We start from the raw sequence: 14,939 nt of genomic DNA, 5'->3' as shown, positions 1-14,939 counted from the left end.
GGCTGGAACCTGCTAGGCCTGTAGTCCTAATGCCCCACTTCACTCTTCCTAACCCTGCTCTGCGATGGGGCCCCTTCTTCAAATCAGGAAGGGTCTTCATCCCTGTCTGGTAGTTTCTCATGTCCTGATGCCTAAACCTCACTCACACCCACAAGCCTAAGTTCAAGGTAATTTATATGGGGCCACAGCCTCGGTCAGCCCCCAGATACCCTAGACCAGTGTGATTTTCTCAGTGGACACCAGCCATTCCTGACTTCCTTCCCTTTCCCCAGCCCTCAGCAGAGGAACCTGCCTACCTGAACACTAAGGCCCCATGGGGCATGACAAGGAGAGTGGCCAGCACCATGTCCCAGAGGTGAGAATTCTGAGGGCCTTGCAGAAGGCTTGGCAGCAAATAACTGAGCTAGACTTCAGAGGGAGACCCCAGGTCCAGCCTGGGAAGGAGGACGCAAATCCAGCAGACATGGTAAAGGTTAGGGCTAGGGAGGCTCCTGCACGCAAAGATGTGTAGGTCTACCCCAGGGCCACCTAATGAAGGGGTCTCACTGGGACAAACAACTTCTAGATGTCCGGAGCTGTGTGCCCGTCTGTGGGCAAAGTCCTGTTCTGCCTCCAGAAAGGCCTAGGAACTGAACAGGGCAGCAGCAGGAGATGGAAAAGATGAGTACGGAATGGCATGGCAGTTCCTCAAAAACAATCAGAGATAGACTCACCATATGATCCAGCAGTTCCACTTTTGGGTAAATACCCAGAGAAATGGAAGCAGAGACTCAATCAGATATTTGTACACCCACGTTCATCACAGCATTGTTGGTAACAACCGAAAGGTGGAAACAACCATAATGTCCATTGACAGATGAATGGGCCAATGAAATGTGGTCTAGCCATACAGTGGAACATCATTCAGCCTTAAAGAGGAGGCAGACTCTGCCACCTGCTACAACATGGATGACCTTGAAGACTCAATGCTAAGCGAAATAAGCCCCACACAGAAGGACAGACCCTGCTTGCTTCCGCTGGATGCTCCCACTCACATGACGAGAGCATGTGTGACAGATTCACAAATTCACGGGGACAGAAAGTAGAATGCTGGGGACCAGGGGCTGCGAGGAGTGGGGAGTTAGCATTTAATGAGTATAGGCGTTTCGTTTTGCAAGATGAAAAGAGTCCTGGAAATGGCTGATGCTGAAGTTTGCCCAACACTGGGATGTGGTGCCACTGACCTGTACACTTAAAAAGGGTCAAAATGGTAAATTTATATATATTTTAACTTAATAAAAAAATAAATATCTGAAACCTGGAGGATTGGGAGTGTGAAAGCCGACAGGGGAATGCTTCCGTGCGTCCCACTGGAAGTGAAGAAGGGATTATCAACCTGAGTCTGGGCTCTGAACACACATTCAGTGTCACAAAACCTCTGCCACGTGCGCTGCTCTGGTTTTCACGTTTTGAGATCCATCCTGAGTTTTGGTGGAGGAGGTGGAGTGCTCCCTAGAGGGAGCACCTCGGGCCGCTTAATTGTGCTCAAACTCACCAAGGAGAGCTCAGACCTGCCTATTACCGGTGCTTAATTAACAAGAAGCCTGGTCCCAGCTGCAATACAATGAGGCGGTTGTCCTGGGTTTATTAAGAGACACTAGGAGAAGGCGCTTAGCTCCTACGCATCCCCTTCCTGCTGAATCTTAAATCATCACCTTTGTTTCTGAAACAAGGGGGAAATAACCAATACCCCAATCCAATTTCCTCCTTCTCTCCTGGAAATTAGCCTCAAATTATATAACACACGGAGGTGGTTTGTTTTTTTTTTTAGGGAAAAAATTTATTATATTCTATTTTTTGTGACAAATCCAATGGTAAAGTCTAAGCTAGTTTTCCTAATAGATTTTCAGAGGCTTTCATGGCCTGCACAAGTGTAATTACATTTCTTCTCTTGAGTCGTTAGAAGGCATTATATTTTGTTTCATCGGTTGTTTCCCTGGTTCACCGATTGCAGGATTGCTGAAGGAGGTAGAGGACCTCCTGCAATTTCAGGGACACACTGAGCCTTGGGTTCAGTAAATATTTCACTTAGCCACTCAGAGACTGGCAGGACATAGAAGAGATCCAGACAGGGGGCATTTGAAGTGGTTCACACAGGTACCTGTCAGAGCCTCATCTTTTCCTCACCAGCACACCTGCACGTTGGGTTCAGCCTGCTTGGCTCTCCTTCAGTCTTCCATCCAGCCATGGCCCCCATTCTGGATGTATACGACCACTGTCCTGATTTCCTAAACATAATTCGCCCAGACTGCCCACCAACCCCAACAGAGTTCTTGGTTTTCCAAGTTCTGTCGCTAAATCCTAACCCACCCCTACCATCCTTGCATCCTCGGTCAGCCATGGATGCAGAAAAGATCTTGCTACCTATGGTCAGGCTAATTTAAATGGTTCCAAAACGCAGCATTCCAAATAAATACTTTTATCTATAAGGGATCTTAATGAGAAAGGGGCACTGAGTGGTTCTTCAGTTAAGCATCCAACTCTTGATTTCAGCTCAAGTTAGGGTCAAGCTCCATGTCTGATTCATGCGTAGGGGGAAGTCCTTGAGATTCTCTCTCCCTCTGCCCCTTCCTCCACTCTTGCATGCTCGCTCTTTCTCTCTTTCTCATTCTCTCCCTCTCAAATAAATAAATCTTAAAAAGAGAAACAGAGAGAGAGAGAGGTCTTAATGAGAAAAGTATGGTATTGAGTTCTTCCATGGTAGTCTAGGGAAACTCACCACATCAATAAACTTACCCTAAAACAGGCTTAACTTTGTATATATATCAAAGGATTTACTTTTTGGCTCACTTGAAATTTGTAATACCAAACTCCAGCCGATGGACTAATCCAATACCCATTGACCAATTCAAGTAAAGAACTTATGGTTGCTTTTTATTTGGTTTTGTGCATTTTGGAGTTTTCTGTCATTGTAGGGATGCATTTTCCTGAAAGTACTTTGTAAACTTCAGAACATGGGATGGACTAGAATAGAATCGATTTTCTGCCACGGTCATGTTGGAATATGGTCTCTTGAGTCAGGCGTAGCTCTGGGCTTTTTGAAGTCCTGACCTCTGGACTCTGTGATACAAATGATATGGAGCATTGGGATGGGACAGTGTGGTGGTCAGCGAATAGTCTCCCAGCTGGTTTCTTTTACATCTCTGCTTTCGTTTTCCCCCTTGAGAAAAGTATTCTAAGGAAGCAAGAGAAAAATGTAGCCTTGAAAATGGCTTCCCAAAGTCATTAGCTCGCCCAAATTGCTTGTGACCTGCAGAGCTGCACTGACCCTACCTACATTAGGAAGGCCATTCCGTTCCCATTCATCAAGCCTCCCGCATTGTCTTTGTCGTTGTGTGTCATGCCTTCATTACTGAATAAGAAAGGGGACGGAGGGCTAACCCCACCTAATATGCCTGCTCCTTGAGAAGCCAAGACAAGAACAACAGAACTTCCTGTGAGGAAACTTAAGCCACTCCAGAGTCGGTTTTATGAAGGCAGGTCACCCAAGAGCAGCAGGAAAAACCACAAGCCTATGCTTTTATATAAAATACACATTTTTATTCATCCTGTAGTCATTACATTTCTATTAAGTTCAAACATTAAGGATTTTTTTAAAAAATAAGATTGCTAAATTAGAAAAAACTTTAGAGAGGAAATAGACTTTTGAGGAAATGAATAACACATTGTCTTAAAAATTTTCTAATATATTATAAGTAACACAATATTATAAACTTTGTAATATCCACAACTGAGTAAAGGTCTAAAAGGAATTTAAACGATAGGTAAAAACTGAGTGTTCTTATCCCAGTTTATGTCTTCCTCAGTTCTACGTGCCTCCTTTTACGTCTGGAGGAGAAACCTTAACTTCCTCCTCACTGAGTTATCCTCAGACCTCTTCACAGCTCCTAGAGACAAGTTTTCTAATGTCTTCTCAGTTCCTACGTGGAGGGCAAGTGTTGATGATCTGTCAACAACTCTCCTGTGAGAATTAGCACATCTTCCTGTGTGAGAGAAGATGGAAGGGATTCTCAAGCGAGCAAACCTCCTTTTTTGTGAATAGGACCCCCAACCTTACACCTTCACTCCCGACAGGCCCCAAACCATTGTTCTGGGACTCCTAAACAAAACAAAGCATTTATTGTTTTCACGGAAGGCCATGATCTCATAAACACACGCTTGCTAAATAGAGGCTCAAAAATTATCCTTGGCCACTAAGTTCCATGGAAACCAAATAATAAGAGATCAAGAAAAGAGGAGCCGAGAGCATTTAATTTCTCATTCAGGGCCTGGACTGATTGAATTCAGACAGCCGTGATTGTATTTCTGTTGGGGTCTGGCATATATATGAGAACTTAACTTTCGTAACCACTGTAATTGATAGGATGACATCACTTTTAAGGCCATAGGACTACTTGTATAATGGTTTGTGGAGCATGGGGAAATATTTCTAAACATAGCTCTTGGCATGCCTTTCTGGAAGCGCTTAAGCCAGAGGGCAGCTCCTGCCTCTCCTCTACTTTCCCAGGGACCCAAAATATTTTTATATACACAGACAAGCATTTTTTTCTAAAATAATACTCCCAAATGAACAGAGTGAGCTCCCTAGCTTTTATATAAATGGGCCCCTTGGGTTCTCAGGTTGAGGAATGATGATGCAGTGATGACTCTTTGTCAGAGTTGGGACATCTTCCAGACCCAAATATGGGATTAAATATGTTAGTGAGCGGCCCTGAAACGCCTCTGGATTTCAAAAGATTGTTTGGGTTTTGCTTTTGTCGCCCACTCACTTAACCATACCAGTGCTATTTCTAAATATCCTTTTCCCAAAGAGCTGGTGCTAGGACGATAAAGAGACAAATGAGGACATCCAAAAGTGCTTGGACTTCTTGCCCCTGATGGTGGGTATGAGAGGGTCAGGATGGGAAGGAAGACATGGTGGAGGGAGCAGCTGAGGACGGAAGAGGAAATGCTGGGCTTTCCAGCACCTTCCGTCCTGTTTCCCCAGAGTCCATCTGCAGCAGCAAGCATGGGGCACAGTCAGGGGGACAGCAGCCAGCCCCTGAGAGGCACCCTTTCCACGTGCTACCACATCCCCTCGACTGAAAGACATGTCGTAGAATTTGACTAGGTAAGCAAGAACACTACCACCTCATTCCCGCTAGGATGGCTCTAATCAGAAAGATGGGCACTAAGGCAGTTGGTGAAGCTGTGGAGAAATTAGGGCCCTCACAACTGCTGGTGTGGCCGCCTTGAAAACACCATGGCAGTTCGTCAGAAGGTTACACATAGATTTACCATGTGATCCCACAGTTGCCCTCCTAGGGATCTACCCAAGAGAAGTGAAAAACATACATCTACAGAAAAACTGGTCCCTAAGTGTCTGTAGCAGCATTATGGTTGATAGCCCAAAAGTGGGAAGGATCCAAATGCCCACCAGTGGGTGAACAGATAAAGAAAATGTGATCCGTCCATCCAGTGGAAGGGTATTCACCAAGACAAAGAAATGAGGTGTGGTACATGCCATGACATGCATGAACCTTGAAAACATTATGCTAAATGAATGAAGCCGGTCACAAAGATCACATTTATATAACATTTTCAGAAGAGGCACATGTATGGAGATGGTAGGTGTATGGCTGCCAGAGGCTGGGAAAGGGCTGAGAAAATTTGGAGTGCTGATGGTAGCTAATAAGTACAGGCTATCTTTTTGGGGTGATAAAAATGCTCTAACTTTAGATTCTGGTGATGACTGTAGAGCCCCATGAATATACTATAAAACCATTCAGTTGCACTATTTAAATGGATGGAGTGTATGGACTGTAAATTACATCTCTACTGTTGAGTTCTTTTTTTTTTTCTTTTTTTTTCTTTTTGTTAAGAATACTAACGAAGGGGTGCTTGGATGGTTCAGTCAGTTGGGCATCTGCCTTCGGCTCAGGTTGTGATCCCAGGGTCCTGGGATCAAACCCCACACTGGACTGTTGCTCAGCAGGGAGACTGCTTCTCCCTCTCCCTCTGCCCGCCTCTGTGCCAGCTTGTGCTCACACTCTTTCTCTGTCAAATAAATAAATAAAATCTTAAAAAAAAAATACTAACAAAGAAGTATGGGCCACCTTCACTTAAAGAATGAAGCTTCCAGCTCTGCCCCCGACCAGCATTTGGTCGCACATGGGGATTTAATAACAAAAGCATTCAATGGAAGGAAAGAACAAAATGTGCAATAAATTTAAGCCCAAGTTTGAGTCCTGTGTTGGAAGTCAGGAGGTGAAAGTAGAATTAAAATGTGAGTTAGTAGCTAAGAACTGAAAATGTCCACATGTGGCACAGAAATGGTAACTGCAAAACTGAAAGGGATCTGCTTTCTCCAAAACCTGGAAATAGGGTTGTTGGGTGTTTCTAAAGAAGCCCCAGCTTTCCCCTTCCTGTTGTGGATTCATTTCTTTTCCTGCACCTTGTCGGGCTCATTTGGAGTAAGTTGCCCATTGATCCCTGTCCTTCCAAAAGAACAGATCTGGTTGGAGTAAGACCTTCATTCTGGTTGAAATGTCTTGGTGTTGGAGCTCCACTGGACTGGGCTTTGATGTGGGAGCAACTGTCCTTGACCTTCAGATTCCGTCAGTAAAAGATATCAAAATGCATCCAAGAGAATTTTTAAAAAATGGTATTTCTGCCTCCCAGCAGCTGACTTTCACCTGACAGACAGCATAGGAGTTCTCCATCCATCTTAGGGCTGACATTTTCTAAAATAGGCAGTAAATAATCACTGAATAATTAAGATGGGTTACATTAGAATACATTTCTGAATATATTTCTCGGGCTGCTATAAATAGACTTCTCTGTGTGCACGCAATTTCCTGTATCTTTATGTATTTGCAAATTTTGTTCTTAATTGTGCCATATACTACTTTCAACTTAGAGTTTTTCCAAGTCCTTTTCGAGGCGGTAATTAGTCTGAAAACATCCCTAGAGTCAGGCAAAGGTATTTATTGCTTTGAAAAGAATTCCTCTGTTTATACAAATACAGTGAATGAGAGTCTGAACGCACAGGGACAGAAAATCCAGAGGCAGAGGTAGACACAGGCAAGATGATGAACAGTTGCATGGTAGGGTGCACAGCTGGGAGGGGTGGGGGTGGCAGTGCAGTCAGTGCCCTAAGGCGGCTTTATGTCCCAGGCAATGCCCCACCTGCCTCTGCTGCCCTTGCCATGGATGGGAACTCCTGGCTTGGCCACGCCCACCTCCTTCCCAAGGTCAGCACCTGATTTAGAGTTTCTAGTCTTGGTCCCATCCCAAATATGGAACCACAGGATCAAGACTTCTGCATCTCCCAGTGTTGTTCCCCCAAGGCATACAGGAGGCCAGCACTCAGCAACTAAGCCAGTCCTGCCAACTGACTCAGTCCTCAGACTCTCTTCACCCCAAACAGGAGCAAAAAGTCTTCTGAAAGGAGAGGTGATTCTGTAATTGCTCTTTCTGATGCCTTCCTGGTATATCAAATGCTTTTCATCACCCCTTGGGCTCCCACGAGACCACTGATTTCATCATTCTTTAAATCGTTCTTTAAAGTTTTGTGAGTAATGTCTAAGTGCTACACTGCCCAGAAAACCCCGATTTTCTTTTATTTTCCAGGAAAGAATAAAGAACATGGTTAGAAAGAGGTAGGAGTCAGTAAGGCAAATGGAGGCCCTTCTTATGCCTGGTGAGCCCTGAGGGTCCTGTCCTTGTTCCCTCACGATATGCATGTGTTTCGCGCCCACCGCCACCACCCTCTTCCTTGTACTCTCCTCCTCCTACCCCCTGATGCACACACAGACACACAACTCAGACAGACCCACAGATACACACAGACACACATGCATACAGAGACACACACATCTGTGTCCCATTGCTCTGAGCATTCTAAATCCCTTTCAAAGCACAGGGTTTCATGGTCAATGGTCATGGTGCTGTTTGCACGCACAACCTCCCATCTGCCATCGGGGAAGCTGCCTGTCAAAGTCTGAATGATTGATCTCAAATCTAGGGCAGAATCAGAGACAGCCGAAGACACTGGGTGGTGTCCTCCATCAGCACATCTGCTAAAGTCACTAGGCTCTGCAGAGGACGTGTCTGTGATAAAGATTTCAGGGCAGTTGGAGTAAGCTTTGCTGTTCTCAGGAACCAATATGTTTATATTCAGGCATGTTTTTAAAAGCCTATTATGGTACCTTTATACTTAAAAGATTCCCAGACCATAAGCTAAATATATATATTTAACTTAAAAAAATTTTTAAGTCACATTGTTTAATCATAGAGTAAAACAGTGCCTTTAAAACTGTCCCTATCTATTCCATAATTACATGCTTTGGATAAGAGTCTGGTTCATGGCCAAAATCCCCAGAGAATGGAGAGCATGAGCTCAGGGACACAGGCAAAAGCTAATGCTGATGTAGCTTGCCTTTGTTTTTTCTCGAGAATTCCAAGGTGGTTAACTAATGTTAATGGAGCAATCATTTTCCACATACTATTTGTTTTTTTAATTTTGCTTCTTTCTTTCTTCTCCCCCCCCTTTCCTCCTCCCTCCCTCCCTTCCTTCCATCTTTCCTTCCTCTGTCTTAATAAAACAATCTCCGCTAATGGAGTGTTTGTAGAAAGGCAAGAAAGAGTCCTTAAAACCCCATCACCTTTTATGACAGAGTGTGTGGAAATAAGAGACTAAATACACCTCTTCTCTTGACACCATACAGCTTGTGTTGGGACTGAATTTTCCCCTACAAGTTGCCTGCCCTCCCCACTTGGGATCTCATCTTTTGGCATACATAGCCTATTGAATTTGAAGGCAGATGCCCTTCTCAAACAGGGTCAAAAATGATCAAAACTCGGGGTACCTAGGTGGCTCAGTTCGTTGAGCATCTGACTCTTGGTTTCAGCTCAGGTCATGATCTCAGGATCATGAGATCAAGCCCTGCATCGGGCTCCATGTTCAGTGCAGTCTGCTTAAGATTCTCTTTCTCCCTCTCCCTCTACCCTTCCGCCCACACTCACAGGCACTCTCTCTCTCAAATAAATAAATAAATCTAAAAAAAAAATGACCCAAACTCAAAAAACTTAATAGATATGGCAAATAGCTGTACCCGGTTTAACGAGGTGTCTTCCCTTGGCATAAGGTCTTCATAGGGCTTCTCTAACACATAATAGAGTCACAAGAGCTTTTGCAGAAAATGCCCATTATGGAGAGATACATTGTCTTTCCCTCTTTTATCTGCTTTCCTCCAAAATCACAGATGTTGATATTAAATCTGATAGATAGGTTTTCTTACAGCCCCTAACGTAAACTTGGGAAATGTCCAAAGAAAATGCGTGCGTTTCTGTAAAGTGCCCTCAGAAATAGCAGTCTCTCCAGTATTGATACAAAGTTGGCCTTCTTGCTTCACCACACAGAAACTCTTTGGCTCTCTAAGTTTTAAAGAGTTAAGAGAAGAGATGGAATGCCTTGGGAATGTTGGCAAGGCAAGCCAGAGCTCCTTCCCCTTTGCTTCTCGCCCTGGATGGAATCTCGAAACCACGAGAACCCAGTGATGACTCGGGGCTAATGCTCTTCCCTCGGTTTGGGGTTGACTTGCCCCCAAAGTCCACTCTGTGTCTGCGGCAGTCCCCGAACAGGGAGGGATTGTGCGATTGTCTGCAGGGTGAGAGGCTTATTTCTACCTTGTCCCTGGTTAGTTCCCAGAGACAGGGAGAAAACATCTTGATTTAGGAGCTATTTGCTAATCCTTGAGGGAAAACAGTCCCTGCAGATTAGTGAGGGTAGCGGGAAGGTAGGAGGAGAGGAGAGCAGGACAGAGGAAACAGAGTTATTTTGACTGCATTTTTCCCTTGCCTGATTAAATCTTGGTGACATTTGAACTTTGTGTTACTACTAAAAGAACACAGCCCTATACGTGGGGCCTGGGACCAGAGGGGTAAAGGCGGGGCCTGGAGCTGGCATGGCTGCAGGGCCGCTGGGCTCAGAAGACCTGCTATGTAGCTGGGACCGTCTGGTGTGGGGCCTGACTTCCCGGGTGCTGAGGACGTGTCGAGGGGGACACCTTCGGGTCCTGCAGCTGATGTTGAAACCATGGTGCATCTCCAGGGCTGTCTACCAGGTGGGACCTGAAGCTCTTCTTACATTTCTTTGCAGTATAAGAAATCAGCCGGTGATGGTGGGGAAGGAGCATAAGCTGCTGTCACATGTTGAGTACTATGAAGTGTGTTGTAATGGTGGGGGAGGGGCTGACATTAATCGAGCATCATCTTTTAGGTACTGGGCACCGTGAGAGGTGCTTCATAAACGGGATGCAATTCAGTCTTCCAAACAACCGGTAAAATAGGTTCTTTTGTCAGCATTTTGAGATGGGGTTATGGAAACTCGGAGAAGGTTTATCATTTGTTCAAAGTCACGTTGTTAGTAAATGACAGAGCCCTGTGACAGAACAAGGTTTTTCTGGCTAAAAAGACAAGGATACCCTTTCCATGGGTTCATGTTCCTCTCACAGGAGAAATGCTATTTTCTCAAAAGCTGTGCATGTGGGTGCATGTGTGTGTGTGTGTGTGTGTGTGTGTCCATGTGGTGAGAGTGGTGACCAGCTGGTAAGGAGCAAGTGGCCATGGGACAGGAGACAAGGAGGGAAGGACACTGACAAGCTGTCCTGAGTCTCTGTCCTCACCTCCTTGTCCTTCGGTGGCTTCCCCAGCAATCTCTGAAGTCAGACATCCACACTCAGCCTCTTTTTCTCATGAGAGAACATTTTTCTGCAGGAGGGTGGCCCTTCTGAGTCCACTGGCTGGGGGTACAGAGCACTCCACAGCAGGGAAATGAGAGGTCTGCTTTCCCCATCCATCCATCCGGACTGGTGGCATAAAGCCAGATCCCACTTGCCATGGGGACTTGCCCAGCCGAGACTGAGAAAAAGAATGTAGACCTGACTGGGGGATGTGAAGGCAGAGGAGTAATGGGGAAGTCTCCCCCTGACTGCTTCTCTAGGGGGAGTCACTAGCTCTTTCTCCATTGACGGTTTTCTAACCTAGTTTCCCTCATTAAGTCAACTTGAGTGGTTTTGCTATCTCAGTTAGCTGGCTCAACCCACTGCTTGGAACCAAGGACATACAGCTGGCCTTTGTATTTTGGGGCATAATTTGGCAGCATATAATCCCTTAATGAACTGTAATAGCTAAACAGTGTAGGGCCATGTGGTCACCCCTCCCCCTGACCCCACCTCATGGAATGTCTGGGCTCACTGAAGGAACGTTTCCTTGGAAGACGCGCCGAAGAGCCCTGTGTTGACTTCACAGAAGGACAGAACCCTCCAGGGCTCCCGCTCTTGCTTCTTCATCACCTCGTTGGCAGACGGGGTGAACATGGTTCAAGTGGTTTCTGGGAATGAGATATTTTTCCAGAATTCTTGTGTTTGAAGGGCACATAGCTGGAGTTTTACCACAAACAGCAAATCTATCTGCAATACATCATAAAAGAAACTTGAGAGCAGTCTACCCAAATTGGACAGCAGTCTGAAAAGTGTGTACGGCATTTCCAAATAATGAGTTGTGAATCTGAAAGAATTCTGGAAAAAGTCTCCCAGATGGGAGATTCAAGTAGTCACGTGGCTGGTTTGTCCATCTGAAGCTTTTCCTGAACTCCTCCTGGTTGGCGTTTGATTCCTTAGTCAGGAAAATTCTGTCCTTTGCTGTTGCTGTAATTGCACATGGTTTGGGGGCCCTGACTCCTTACCTCCGACTCCCACTTTATCTCTTTTTGTCTCCTCTCATGTCTCATCAAGTTAAATAAAGACCAAGACTGTACATCAAGGAAGCAGAGTGGGCCAGCCCCCAACCCAGGGCGCTTTTCCAGGACTTCCCTTAACACTGCGAGTGTCCTAAAGAGAACATTGTATTTTTGGCCACCAGGTCTTGGAAAACAAATTGGCCCTGCTCAGCTTCAGGTCGGATCACCAGCCCTGTGAGAAGCTAGCTAATCGCACCTCGGGCTTATTCACCGCCTGTCTCTGGCTGAGCCGGGCTGGTCAGCCCAGGGACAGATGCCTGTAACCCCCACTGCCTTGTCCACAGCCGGCAGGTAATGCCCACACGTACAAACGGAAACCAGTCATTGGGGGGAGAGCCAGGATGACAAATCCAGACAGTTCACTGACCCAGGGGTCCAGGATGGCCAGTCAGCTGTCTGCAGGACCAAGCTGAGGGGCAGGGAGAAGGTAGGGGAGCCCAAAGCCTAAAGCAGCTGGCCGGAGCAGGGGTGGTCTGAATGTGTTCCAGACAGGACTTATCAGCCCCCTTTGCCCAGCCCCCACTCATGCTGACAAGCCAGGTTGGCTTAAAAGGACATTTAAAATAAAATACAGGCTCATCCTCAAAAGCTCACAGCTTCCTGGGGAAGAGTCAAGAAACCAAATAATTACGTTTTGACTAATAGAGTCTTCAAGGAAAGAGCAGAGAGAAACTAGCTTTGCTCAGGAAAACGTCACCAGAAAATCTTTTATTCTCTAGCCTTTGCTTTCTTCCTTCTAAAGCGGGGGTGATAGTTCAAACCGGTGCTCGGTTCCAGTAAGTTCACATTCCCGAGAGTGTGCTACACATACGAAAGCATATACAAATGAGGAGTGCTGTTTTTTAACATACTGTCCTCTTACTGTTTTTTATCTTGGGAAAAATTCATCAAGGGTGTCTTTATTGGTGTGAAAAGGTGACTAATGGTCATTTCTATATATTTTGTTTAGTTCATTATCTGGGGGGAAGTCTGTGTGTTCTCCTTTATTTACATCTTGCTACCATCCTCATGACCCTCTGACCAGGTGTGGGGGTGTCCTGCACACAGGGGCGTCTGGGAGAATCCTGGGCTCCTGTCCCCTTAGAGAGTTTGAGTTCTACCACCTTCCCAGCAGCCCGGAAGCTCTCTGAACCCCAGTACTTTCGGGATTTTTATGGAGGTTTCTCCCTGACGGCCTGATCAATCAGTAGGTCCATTTCCAGCCCCTTTCCCCTTCCTGGAGGATAGACTTGTGGGGCTGAACATTCCAAGCTTCTAATTATGGCTTGGACTTTCTGGTGAGCAGCCCCCATCCAGGAGCCCACCCAGAGTCCCCTCATTAGAACAAAAGACACTGCTACGACCCAGGAAGTTCCAAGGGATTTAGGAGCTCTGTGTCAGGACCCAGGGTCGAAGACCAAATATTAGAACAGAAGATGTTCCCCATGCTCTTATCACTTAGGAAAATTACAAGGGTTTTAATGAGCTCTGTGCCAGGACACAGGCACAGAGACCAGTATATATTCTTTTTCTATTTTTCTGTTGCTGTTTTCATAACAATGGTTTCATGGTTTGCAGTCTGTTTGTAGGCTAGAGAGATAGCTGTCAATCCTGGCCGAACTTTAGATTCATTTAGGATGATTTTAACTGTCCCCCTCCCCCACCATTCCTAGGCCTGACCCAGAGATTTTGAGTTAATTGATGTGGGGTCTGGGCTTTGGTATGTTTTTAAAGCTATCCAGGTGATTCTAATGTGCTAGAGGGTCCTTGAGCAGAAGGAACCCCATAGAGTAAGCAGATGCTTACAAAACCCTAATAGGCAGCAGCAGAATCAGGAGAGCCACTTTAAAATATACACATACATGTATTAATTTATTAGCCCCACCTTAGATTTCATGATTTAGAATATCTAAGCATAGAGGTGGCAGTCTATACATGATCCACTGTTTTAGTAGGAACCACTAATGGAAAACAAAAAGCATTATGCGCCCTCCAAAAAATGAGGGTTATAAAAGACAAGATCATCATGAGGATGAACTCTGATCAAATTAAGCCCATTTTTCGGCACATACAAAGCACTTAGTAAATATTAGCTGTTTTTATTATTACAAGAACGAACCTGATCGCGCAAGGTCATGCTGAAGGGGTTAGTCAGCACATAGTTACTACCCCCTTCTAGAACAGGACTGGACTGCAGGCCCTGAGGGACTTCCCTCATTCCCAGATCCCCACTAAGCTCTGCCTCAGGGTAGCCCTGCTGGGAGTGCCTGGCTCTTCCCCACAGGGACCTCTGCCTTTCCGAAGTGGCTGGCGCTCTGCACTTTTCCACATCACTCTCTCAGACAAGGGTTCATCATGGAGCCTACAATCGATACAGAATCTATAGCCCTATAATCCAGGGCGGGGAAGTTTTGAAAGAAAAATGACTTAAAAATTGTGCAACACCACTTCCTCATAAGTCAAGCGGAGAAAGACAACTATCATATGATCTCCCTGATATGAGGAAGTGGTGATGCAACATGGGGGCTTAAGTGGGTAGGAGAAGAATCAATGAAACAAGATGGGATTGGGAGGGAGACAAACCATAAGTGACTCTTAATCTCACAAAACAAACTGAGGGTTGCTGGGGGGAGGGGGGTTGGGAGAAGGGGGTGGGGTCATGGACATTGGGGAGGGTATGTGCTTTGGTGAATGCTGTGAAGTGTGTAAACCTGGCGATTCACAGACCTGTACCCCTAGGGATAAAAATATATGTTTATAAAAAATAAAAAATTAAAAAAAACAACAACAACAAAAAAAAAAAAGAAAAAAAAACTGTGCAAACAGGCGTGAATGGAAAATCAGTTCATTCAAATGTAAAGCAGCAAATACCGTAAGCATCACGAAATCCAGAGAAATGACATGTTTGTCAATTCACCACCGGACACATCGCTGTTACCCTGCTTTGTCCTGCATCTTTTGACTCTCTTACTATTTGATCTCTTCTTCACTGGGCAATCACTGTCTTCCTCTCGCATGGCCTAGCAAAATGTGCCCCTTCATTATTGTTACATTAGAAAGGTTTCTTTCAGGCATGCTCGTTGTTGGAAATAGTGTGCAAGAATTGCTGTTAGATTAGGAAAAATCTTCTGCCAACCTT

At 45.4% G+C, this 14,939-nt stretch overlaps 1 protein-coding gene across 7 annotated transcripts in view; it reads left to right on the top strand.

Moving 5' to 3' along the window:
* FRMD4A (FERM domain containing 4A) overlaps positions 1 to 14,939 on the top strand; it is a 604,393-nt gene that overhangs the window by 317,067 nt on the left and 272,387 nt on the right. The window contains exon 1 of one of the 7 annotated variants that reach the window (XM_082739511.1): positions 10,129 to 10,145. The exons of the other annotated variants lie outside the window; for them this stretch is intronic. The gene's annotated coding sequence lies outside the window, so the exon portion shown is untranslated. Of the gene's footprint in view, positions 1 to 10,128; positions 10,146 to 14,939 lie in introns of those variants that run through there. 7 annotated transcript variants of the gene reach the window in all.

This window comes from Mustela nivalis (genome assembly GCF_964662115.1).
Source record: "Mustela nivalis genome assembly, chromosome: 7".
Classification (NCBI taxonomy): domain Eukaryota; kingdom Metazoa; phylum Chordata; class Mammalia; order Carnivora; family Mustelidae; genus Mustela; species Mustela nivalis.
Note: the sequence above shows the minus strand (reverse complement) of the source record. Positions and strands in the feature narration are given on the sequence as shown.